We start from the raw sequence: 12,900 nt of genomic DNA, 5'->3' as shown, positions 1-12,900 counted from the left end.
GCTCACTATCCGTATTAACCAATGCCCACAAGGTATTATGGGGGTGGCAGGTGTGTGATGTTGTCAGTTAGTAACGGACAGGCTACTGGAACCATCCCACTACAGATGACCTTGGATTAAGCATGCATAATGAGGAAATATTCCACTGGTTATTGCATGTTTCTACAGCCCTGATCATTTTTACTAGCTTGTTATTATCTTCAAAAATGTAAAAATGTAAATTAAAGAGTTTTAATAAATGATTGTAAATTTAACTATTTTAAAGTAGAGAGATTCCAATCCCAAAGCAAAGTGGCCTCACATGTAATAGGCCTTTAAGACTGAGGTTAAAAATGTACCAGAACTTAACCTACCATCTAACAATAAAACCCATTTTACTCATGATCCTAAAAGTTTACTAATTCTTCCATCAAATCTACTCCACAGATGACTGAATTCACCGTCAAAAAGTCATATACTGTAGCATATGTTGGATCTAAACAGTCTGTTCACCTGTAAGTGTCAGTTTATCAGTTTATGAGCTCATCAGCCAGAGAGAATAACAGACACTGCAAGTTCTGCGTGTGCAATTAGCTCTGATTAGTTCATATCTATATAGCACAAAATCAGGTATTTCAGAAAACTATGCCCCAAAAGGTTTTAACCACTCATGCCTCCATTACACAGATCTTGCTACATTCTCACATTTTCACACAGGAATTCCTCCCAGGGGGGGTTGGTTTATCTCCTGTCTGCCATATTCAAGGTCATGGGCATAGTTTCTTGCAAACAGCGAGATAATAATGAATAACTCCTACAAACTAGCTGTATCTAAGCTGTCTTTGAGCTATAAGAGAATAAAATGGCTATAAGGCAACAAGATGGCGTCAGCATAGCAAAATCACATTTCTCACATACATCCATAAATACTTCAGAGGCATTATTTGATTATATTAAGGGGTCTATTTATGAGCCAAAATTCCATCCATAACAGCACTTGTCTCAATTTATCAAAGGATTAAAGCCACAGAAATGAGAAATTGCAGTCCCCATAAACTTCTATGGGGATTGCAATGTGATCTGCCTTAAAAACTATCATCTCAATATGGCAGTAGCTTACTTTCCTATGGAGTCCACAGCCATCAATCACTGCTGGAGCAGCCTCTGTGGATCCATTGTTGGGTCCAATCGATATGCGCAACCTTAGCTGTCTATGCATAGTAGCCACAGAGGGGTCACTTCCTCCTTTTATCAGCAGTGTTATGCTTCCGATAAAGGAGTTTTTGGCTAGTTTAGGAGGGGGTTTCACCAGGGCTCCCCAATGAGCCCTGGCAATATCAGTGGCAGTATATTTTGTACCAGTAGCCACCAATGTTAAATATACCCATTAATCCTTATTTTGAATCTGCAAAAAATATTCACAGCTTTAGATAAAGCTTTGCAGTTTACTCGAATTAAGCCTGCACCTTTCATATGTTACCATATGAGAGTGTTCCATAAATGAAAGAATACAGGCCTACAGGAAGGAAAATATATTTAGATAAAAAGCTATCAATGGTGTTGCCTTGGGCCCTGGAGATAAGTTTGAGCCAGACACTTTCACTCCCTCTTTCCCTTTACTGTTCCAGCAAATCCCTGCTGTATATAACATAGCCAAAGCCCCATATGTTATACAGCAGATGTATCCCGATCTCATTACTCAGATGTATGCATTTTGCATAATAGTTTATTTCTTGACATATTGTATCCACTTTGCAAAACAGATAAAAAATACTATTTGTTAAAAACATTGTTTTACACCAGACACATGTGGCTAGGTGCTGACTAGTGAGGGCAGAATTATTCCACTGGGAGTCAGTAGCCGAATGGCAAAATTCTGCCCAATATTGCCTAGCAGACCTTCTACTCTCACTCAAAGAGTGAAGGTTATCCAATTAAAGGTAGTCTACCCTTATCATTATACAGTTAGTATGTCTCTGAGTGATGATTCACTCCTGGTTGTGCCTATATATACTTCTTGTCTTTATAGGCTGCTCTCTGGTTCTTTGTTATGTTACGAGCTGGCTTCAGAATGGCGCATGCGCACTTTATCAGTGGCGGTGCATGCAAGCCTCAGTGGAGGACAAGTGGCCATTTTTAGAATCCCGTCGGGACCCTGCCAGATACATCATGCCACCCCACCCCCCAGACACATTACAAAACCCCCCAGCCCACTGTACTTACCTGTTCTGTGCTGGTGCTGCTGCCATAAGAGTGTAAACGTCCTGCAGAGTGAACAGGGAAGCTCTTAGACTCTTAGGATTACCAAATGTCGTGAGATTTAGAGCTCCTTAGTTTGCTCTGCAGCTTCTCAGACAGTGTCAAACACTGTCCGGGAGCTGCTAACCATTTTACCTGATTTGTTGCTGTGTTTGTTCCTAATTTGAAAGTGCTATGCGATTTGCTGGTGCTACATAAATGATGACGATGATGATGATGATAGGATTATAGGAAATTTGAGCAAGAGGTGAGCCATAGCCCAAATGTCAACTTTATGATTGGCTGTAAAACAAAATAGTGATAAATTAAACGTAGCATAAAAAACGAGAAATGGTGTGGACCACTGAGATGGAGCTCCCCTGGTTTTGTAGGGGTGCACTTATAACCTAAGATGATGGGACCTTATTAACCAATAGGGAGACTCAATTTCTGCTAGTCATTCACCCCATTTTTTTCAATCAGGTACTGCACAATGTGGAAAGCAATGGTCTTCCCTACTACTCTAGTCTTTGGGTGGTCGCTCCATCTTCCCCTATTGTAATCCTCTTCTGATAGGATGGTGCCCCTCCTTCACAATAATGTGTAGGTAATGTATGAATTGTAAACCAGCAATTGTAACATATACAAAATTTAAGTGTATAAACATCTATCGCCTTATATTTACAATTTTGTATTGAGCAGATGCTGTGGAAAGCCTTTATGGTTTGCACTCATTGTTCCATAATCAACATTGTCTCATAATCAGTATGGTCTCTATAGAGGTGTTTAATAAAAAGTGGAATACTTTTACCAGTAAATAGATAAGGTTCTAGACTGAGTTTCCATTTTATCTATGTAAGTTTGGCATCCAGGTGGTTCCAGTTGATGGATTCATCCTCATAAACACAAAAAGAGTAGATGTAGCTGGCCCATCTCACATACTTTCTACATCTTTACACCCTAACTAGCACTTATACAGTTTTATATATATCCTGCACATGAAATGATGACATCAACTGAGATATATTTTATGCAAGTTCATATTTTTAAGACAATAATGGGAGAAGAGGTCTCAGTTTATACAGGCATTCATGACTTCAACAGTTACTTGTTGTTGGGCAGAGGAAGTTATTATTAAAATGTCAAAAACAAAAATTATATTGTGGCCTAGACATAACAGCAACATACATGTGCATGTGATGGATAGACTGTGTAGACCAAAATCTTAAAACCAGTAAAACCTTGATTCTGGTATTTTTTAATATTAACATGTGAGCTCCTAGTTTGAGCACTGGCACAGCACTAGGCCTCCAGAATAGGATCTCTGTATAACTGGGTGTGGGATTCTCAGCTAGGAACTGCTGAGCATAAAGACTTGTATGTTATACAATTAAACCTAGAAGCTTGATAAACAGCTGCATAGAATCTAAAGCTGTGAATTTGCCTGTCTGTATTGTGTGTAGAGGAATGAGGAGCTTACATATTAGGGAAAAACTAAGATTGTAAGCTTGCGAGCAGGGCCTTCTCACCTCTTTGTCTCTTTTACCCAGTTTGTTTATTAGTTTACTATGTTTGTCCCCAATTGTAAAGCGCTACGGAATATGTTGGCGCTATATAAATAAATGATGATGATGATGAAAGGGCTAATTATGTCCTCTAGCATACTACTATGGAAAAATCTGGGGCTGTTTTGTACCCTCACATTCTGTGACTGTCCTTCTTGAGCCCCATTGCTTGTGCTCTGGAGCTCTCCTCATTGCCAAGCACTTGCTGTCATTAGGACCCTGTCGTGCATTCCTATGTGGTCCTGTGCAAGCTGTGGCCCACTTTGCTTCCTCATAGTCTAAGTCAGAGGTGGCCATTAACATGTTATTATCCTTTACTGACTCAAACTCTGATACTGAGCTGCCCCCACTACTTATCATCAGACTGACAAAGCATTTCATAACCCTACTTAGTACTATACCCTTTGTATGTCATATAGTTATAAAACACATGTACATCTACTGTAAATTGTAATGGTTAACCAAATAACACACTAAAACTAAAATAACCTAAGAAGCTATGTGGTTATACCCAAATTATAATTGCCAAACAATAGCTATAGGGGCATATTCAATTGTGGCGTTTCAGCGGTGCGTAAAAAAACTATTACCGATAATACGGTAATAGTTAGCTGGATTTCAGCTCGCAGCTCCCTGAGCCGCAAGCTGAAATCCAGCGAGAAAATTACCGTATTAACGGTTTTCCCGCGCACTATTATTGTAATAGTGCTCGGACCGCGGGATTTTCGGCGTTTCCGCCGACAATTGAATATGAATACATAACTAATGATTGAGCTCAAATCTAATCTAATAAACTTTTTTTTAAAACATGTTTATGTATAAAATCAACATTAATTAATACCAACCAGCTAAATTACTAATAACTTTTTCATTGCTACTCACAACAATCTGAATAAAGAAAGAGCACACTAACATTAAACACATGTAACAAAGTTTTTTCTCTTTTTAAATGTATAAAAATAGCATTAATTACTACCATCTATCAACTCGTAATTAATAACCTCCCACAAAAAGTGAATACTAACACTAAACTAATCTAACAAAGTTTATTTTTTAACATAGCAATATGTTTTGAGGGAGGTTTTTTACAAATAAAAAAAAAAGATCTAACTACCCAATAACACTTCGTTAAAATCCCCGTAATCACTGTTTTAATGTATAAAACTACCTTGCAACCAACGATCAACTTGGCAACTTGTAACCATTCACTATGTAAAATCTAACCTAAAGTACTAACTAAATGTCAAACTACCAACAAATGATCAACAAAAATAAAATAAAATGTACAACTGTCTATTATAAAAAGCATTAATAAGGAGATATGGGGATTTTTCGTAAACCTTTGTCATACAGTAACACTGACAAACAAAATGGTTCTGACAGTTGTGAGAAGGGGCTGGCTAAAGATCTTTAATTAATTTACAAATAAGTTTTTACAGTGATCATGTAAGTATGTAGTTGGACAGGATTACATTAATGCTATAGTAGTAAGAGCTTTCAACATTGAGCATAATCACAGGGAAAAAATGAATCGGCTACTTAATTAAAGACTTCTGAATCTCTTTTTGATATGATAAAATTATTAATACTGCTGGGGTGCTCCAGGGACACGGAAACCCTCAAGAAATGCATGATAATTTGGAATACACCTAACACCTGGGAACTAGGGGCCTGACCCATTTAGGAATGTAAATGCAGATATGTACTGTATTTTGCATGCCCAGAAGCGGACTATACGTCTGTGGATTCAATAACATCCAATTCACGTTCAAGTGCAAAGGGCACTTTAGTGTTTTTCAGTCATATCACTTGCTCCAGCTACAGGACATGCGTAAGTGTCGATTGATAGTGATGACGGATGTGTATGCATGCTAAAACATGTGCAACTATAAAAATGCACCTTATGTACAGTAGACATTACTAACATGACTTTCATGGGGAAAAAAACTTTTTTTTTTAATGTTTTATCCTTAATGACTTTATTTTTTTCTGTGCAACCTTTTGGGACTTTATATTCCACATATGTATTGGACATATACCATACTTGCCAACTTGCTGAAGTTGGCTTCCGGGAGCCTGCCGGGGGAGGTGGGTGTGATGGGGGCGGGGCTCCAAAATTCGCTTCATTTTGGGCCCGTTCCTGTGACGTAATGATGCAAACGCGTCATTTGACAGTAGGGGGTGGGGCCAAATGCTGCGATTTCCGGTGAATCGCGGCGTTTTGGACATAATTCTGCCTACTTCACTAGGAAGTGGGCAGAATTCTGCCAGATGCGGGAGATTGCCACACTCTCCTGGGAGTCCGGGAGACTCTCGCAAAATGCGGGAGTCTCCCGGACATTCCAGGAGAGTTGGCAAGTATGACATATCCTGAAGTATATTGTGACAGTCAAAGCAGAGCACACTCAGACCCATATTCAACAAGAGAAGTTTCATCAGATCCGCTTGTAGTTGAATATGGACATGCATATGCACCATTTATGTGCGGTTTATTTTGTTTGCTTTTTTTTAAAAACGATTCATATTTGTTTGGCGTGCCTTAATGAATCAGGCCCAGGTATCCAAATATTCTGTTTTGTTACTAATGGAAAACTCCATAGATGGAGCTATCCTCGTTCATTTCAATGTTTGTACATACATTATTACTATTATTATTATGATTTATTTGTTAGGCGCCACAAGGTATCCACAGCGCCGCACACAGTACTAACAGTAGACTATACAGGGTGAAACCATACAGCACAAAAAGTACCAATACTTTAGAAACTCCGGCCAGTCATATGCAGTAAAGACGGAGTGGAAGAACAGGTATGGAGACAGGAGGGGAGGGGGCCCTGCTCATACGAGCTTACATCCTAAGGGAGGGTAAACAGACCAGGCACAAGAGGAGCCAGTTGAGGCAAGAGGAGAGAAGGGAGGACGAGCAAAAGGGAGGAGATGGGGGTTAAGTAGATGGTTGGTAGGCTTTGAGGAAGATGTGAGTTTTTAGTGCACGTTTGAAGGAGCACAGAGTAGGAGAGAGACGGATGGAACGAGGGAGGTTGTTCCAGAAAAGGGGGGCTGCACGGGAAAAGTTTTGGATTCTGGAGTGGGAAGAGATGATAAGAGTGGAGGAGAAAATAAAATGTTGTCTGAAACCAGTGAAGCCAATTTTGGTGATTTCCACAGTAATTTACTAAATTGATCTTTCATTGCAAATTGACATTTTAGAGATCTTAACTATGGTCGTCTGTAGTTGTAGAAACAAAATGTATTTTCTTATGTAAGCCTATGAAATGTTAAAAAACAATAATTACATGTACAAAAGAGTTTAATAACCATTACCAACCGCACAATACCACTTTGTTGGTATGTGTTTTTACTTTCAGTTTAAACATAAAAAAGCAACAACACTAAATAAGTTTTGAAGAAATCAATACAAGATAAAAAAAAAAGTCTCCTGTTTCTGTGTCAAATCTTGTCTGAAAAATTAAATGAGAGGTCATTTAATTTGTTTCTGGAGGAAATAAGCCAGAGTGTGCTGAACATTCCCATTTATTTATTTTTTCTCTTTTGCAGATGTTGAGTGATTATTGCAAACAGGCCACAAGGAGCAGCAATAGAAGAAATTATTCTGTTATTTTTCACAGTTGACTGCTGAGCATCTGTATGAAAGTGAGGCCAGATGCACAGTGTATAGCTGCATGTGTTCCATCCCAGGCTGATGGACCTCAGCGGAGAGTAAGCACATTCTATTATTATACTTATCTGGCTTACACGTCTTATTCCAAAACAACGGATTATGCTATAATATAAATATCTAGTTTATTTTTTTTTAATCGTTGAAACATACTGATGCATTAATATTTTAAGCCAACAACTGACATGACCTATCTGACATGCAGTTTTTTTCACAGGGTCATTTAGGAAGAGCAATACTGACACTGCATAGCCCATCTATGTCTGTATATGTGCGATGACACCTACAGATTGGATATGGGCACAAGTGTGTAATAACTGCGGTGTGAAAGGTCAAACTCTACTGCGCATGTCTTGAAAACCACTAATTAATTAAAACTTACTTTTTTAATGCTTGTTTCACCCTTATGTTCAGTATGTTGCAGATAGCATTTTATTATTTCAAATAGCATTTTTCTTTAATACATTAATTAAAATGTGTATATATTTATACTAATTGCTTAACCTGTGGCTTAATTACCTGTGCATAACACAAAGGACTTAATTCAAATTTCATAAAAAGTTCACTACAACAGTGTAGTCTTCAATGGCCTAAAAGTCCTTTAGCACCACATAAAACCAGGGACACCTTTATATAGACACAATCTCCATGCCTGCCAACTCTTTTAACCAGTGCTTTTTTTGTCATAGATCTCACAGAACTGAGTTCCGGCACCTTTTTTCAATGTATTTTCCAAGTTTAAAAAAGTAACTTTTGAACACTTGATGTTTGGTCCACGTGGCCCTGTCGAGCGTAGCAGGTGGGCAGCAAAATCATTAAAACGGTGCATGCGGGCTGCTTGTGTGTTGAGTACGATGCATGCGTACTTCGTCCGCGCCGTTTGTGATTGCACTGCTCGGCTTGTGATTGGTCGTGTGGTCGCGTGCTGAAAGCTTACTGTGGGCATTGACCGTTTTGTTTTGTTACACAACTGACGTGTGTGAGTGTGTGTACTGTGATTGACTACGTTATGTGAGTTCCGGCACCTATTTTCTTACAAAAAATGCACTGCATTTAACTATGTTATTTTGCATTTTGTCTTATAAGCATCATTGTGTCTATCCCACTGCAATACAAATGTCCATTATGATCTGCAAATTGTAGTCACCCTGCATCTCGCAGTGCAGATCCATGAACAGTTCTGCAGGTACAAGGGCCACATACTTTTATCACAACAGTACTTACTGGGCACTTACACTGCACCTCCAGATCATAAGTGACAAATTCAGAATCTGAAAAAATGCTACTCAATCCTCATGAGTTAGTTTTGCAAAGACTTGCAAAATGCTGCAGTTTAGACTCATTACTTCACGGACTTGTTTAGCTTCATGACTGTAAGTGCTAGGTACAGACTATACTGTGTTACTCTGCCAAGTGTCAGAATCCAGGCCAATAACAAGACATGAACTGATCTGCATGCTTAGCACTGCATTTTGAAAAAGAACCTAGCAGCCTTTCTCATGGGCATGAACACATACATTGTCCTATTGCCAGAAGCAAGACCAGCTTCTACGTGCAGAACTGAAACTTTATATTTACAAATTAACAGAATTCTTAAAAGCAAAAGTAACTGATGATAACTGATTAGAAAATGCTAAGTTCCAGAAAAAAAAAAATATATTTTTATATCCCAGGCTTTTACATTCATTTACATTGCTATTCCATATTACACACACCGATAAAAAGATGAACATTTTCAATTAATTTCCTCCAATCAATAATAAGGTTGGCAAATAACTCAATCTGCAACCTTATAGAAAGAATAAATCATATAATAATGGTACCAAGACCTTTACTGGGCCGTAGCAGGATACAGAGCTTAGCAGGCAGCCATCAGAGCTCACATGAATTGTTGAAAGAGTTAACCCTGAAAAGGCATCATAGGTTTGCATGGGATCCTGTGCTCAACTGCAGAAGTAAGTGTCCCATGGTTATGCCCAGATCTGCAATATTTGCCCCTCTCCACAAACTGTCCCCCAGAACTTCAGGACACAACCTCTATCAAAATAATCATTTACAAACACTATGACAAACAATATAAACAAACACAGCAGTAGAATAATGAAATAAAAACATTGGAATCACCTGAAACAGATGAACGCTGGGCTGGTAATCGAAAATTCATGCTCAGCAGGATGCTGCCCCTGCAGTCTTACTTCCCTAGGCTGGAGCCTATGTGGGTGGCCCATTTACAACAGCCTGCTATTGCTATAACATTAAACTATTAGAAGGTATGCAGAGGCATTATCCTATGTTGAGTTAGCAGCATTGCCCTCTTCTGGAATAATTATTCTCATGAGAATTTCCCTTTATGAAGCTAGATGACAAAATATGCTGGAATGGATGAATAAGACCAAGTAAGCTGTATACATGCTATGCACAGTGTTCACTACTGTAACAGAAAGAGGACTGCCGTGAACATAGGAAACTTACAGTTATTTATAAGGGATGAATCATAACTGCAGTGTAAATATGTTATACCAAATGAATCCATTGATAAGTTCAGCTACAAAAGTGTAAAATGGGAAGGCAGAAATTCTGATGTAAATGTATTAGATGGCTTTGCACATCCCAGTGTGAGAAGATAGGAGTGTCACCTGTGGCAGCTTCAAAGAGCTCTTGTTGTGAGATATATCCTGACACAAGTTAGTTTTTGGACTCCTGAATAGACTTTGTGGGGCCGGTCACAGCTGGATATCCTTGCACCCCAAGGCAGCATTTTGAAGGCCTATACAGGTATATAGAAATATGTGCTTCAAAGGAAAATGTCTTCATAGTTCATATTTTGGGGAATCCGGGTGCCACTCCATACTGAGGAGCAGAAATCACACCAGGGTTGTGAATGACAGGTATGGGTGGTATACGGCAGCAGCTAATAATACATATCTTTGGAAAAGGTATGTCACATTGTCAAAATGTTTGGTATCAAAAGATGGACAAAGTCATAGGAGATTTATTAATGATAAAATTGGCTCTGTGTGATGCTCCAGAGACAAGTTACATCACATAGTAGAATTGGTTAGTAAATCAGGCAACATGCAAATGGTGATTGAAAATAGTGTCACAGGCCACAACCCCCTGGGCTTAGAAAGGGGTGTTGGAAGTGTCTTTAAAAGGCTGAGACCAGGTAAAGCAAATTGTCAGACTTTTTGGGAAATCAATTCACTTTGATAAGCTGTCCATCTTCCAAGCCAATTTCCCTTGGCCAGAATGCAACTCATGTAAGTGCTAATCTGAATATAACCCCTTTTTATTTTAAACTGTTTGCTTGAGTATGTTTTATATCAGTTATTTTTCTTTATATCTGTATGCCCTGTACTTTGTATATTCATTCTATAATTTAACATGTTGTGTCCTTGATACTCTAACGAATCCATTAGCCTGTGAAGAAGAAATAGCTTGACCAAGTTAACCCTGGAAATGCCAGTGTGTGATTTGTTAATACATTTGATTAACAAGCTGTGTGTGCTTCCTGTTACATTTGAGTAACAGTTTGGAGGTGTGAAGAGTTAACCCTGTGCTTGCTGGTGTGGGTCTTGCTAGTCTGTGGATAGCTAGAAGCCTTGTGTGCCAGTATGGGACAGTATATTGGGCTCCTATTGCCCGTATTCAATAGGTGGCAGCAAACCTGAAGTGTCTGGGGGTGTGAGCGCCGTTTGCAGGCGATTCAGTAGGTCTATAACCTGTGTGATAGGTGGAGAGAGACTGGAATCGTGTGCAACCTCATATAGCAAACACCCCAGAGTCATGGCAGCTGTTTGAGACAATGACTATCCACCCTTCTAAGACAGCTGCCCCTCGTCTGTAAAACCAAATGTAGCATAGCTTATTTGCCCTCTTCCCTCCCTCTCCTGTTTTATGCTGTGTTTGAATGGTATGAGATGACCTCCAATCAAGGACATGTATTACCTGCAACCAGTCCTGTGCAGGATAAGAGTTGGTCTAGCTGACAGCAGTGGTGGCTGAAGGGTGACTTCCGTGAGGCAGCTTAGCCACATGCTGTAGATGACTAATAATATCAATAAAATAAATCTTTAAAAAGTTGCATCCAAGACAATACAGCCACAGCTGCCTTATAAATTCAAATGATGGCCACACTCCTGCCACAGTGTGTTTACAAAAATTAAAACAAGCCTGGGATTTTCCACACTTTCCAATGTCATCATCCACTGATTCTCATAAAATTGTGTGCATGTATGTATGTATATACACCATTCAGCCACAACATTAAAACTACTGACAAGTAAAGTGAATAACAATGATTATCATCATCATCAATTATTTATATAGCGCCACCAAATCCACAGCGCTGTACAGAGAATATTTTTCATTCACATCAGTCCCTGACACAAACACAGATAGACTAGGGTTAATTTGGGCAGCAGCCAACTAACTTATTAGTATGTTGAATATCCCTTTACAATGGCACCTGTCAAAGGGTGGGATATATTAAGTGGCAAGTGAACAGTCAGTTCTTGAATTTGATGTGTTGGAAGCAGGAAAAATGGGCAAGAGTAAGAATCTGATCAGCTGTGAAAAGGGCCAAATTGTGATGGCTAGACAACTGGGTCAGAGCATCTCCACAGAGGCAGGTCTTGTGGGGTATTCTCGGTATGTAGTGGTTAGTATCTACCAAAAGTGGTCTAATCCCATAGAAGAGCTATTGTACAAATGCTAGAAAGTTAGTTCTGGCTATGACAGAAAGGTGTCAGAACACATTGTGGACTGTGTGATTCATGTTTTCAACCACTAAAAACACAGTTGGTAAGAAGCCTAACTGACCACTTTTTAGTGAAAGGCCAAGAAGTTGAGTAGTATCCTCAATGTCAGGTGTCATTTTCAAACACTTTGACAATTCAAGCGTTTTACTGTTTATCCTCCCCTAGGTGGAAACCTTTATTTTGTACCCAAAAACTAGGCACTGACCAAAATGTTTCTACTTTTGATAGGCTTGTCAATTTGAGACGTTTGCTCTACAACCCCCCCATCCCTGTTTCAACTGAGCACACTCCCTTAGATGCACTCTCTCCAAATCCTCACTCGCATTTAAATAATAATGTAACACAAAATTAAATCTCATTTTTGCATGTAGGTTTAGCATTAAACATATACTTGCATCGAGTTCCCACTAAATAATGAAAATATTCATCCACCAAACTACTTCCTACAGTCACTGTCATTTTCACAAGTAAAATATATTCTATTTGCATAAAATTGACACATTTGCGCCAAAACAGGTGCAATTGGCACTTGCACTGAGATAGGTGCAACTTTGCAGTTTCGTAATTGACCCTCATGCATGCTGAGAGCATGTAGCTCAAATACAACTTGCCTAAATATGGTTTATTAAATTGAATACATCTAGGCATTATCTCTAGCTTCATGACTCACAGTAACAGC

This window comes from Mixophyes fleayi, chromosome 5 (genome assembly GCF_038048845.1).
Source record: "Mixophyes fleayi isolate aMixFle1 chromosome 5, aMixFle1.hap1, whole genome shotgun sequence".
NCBI classification, from domain to species: Eukaryota; Metazoa; Chordata; class Amphibia; order Anura; family Limnodynastidae; genus Mixophyes; species Mixophyes fleayi.
This window is presented reverse-complemented; position numbering follows the sequence as displayed.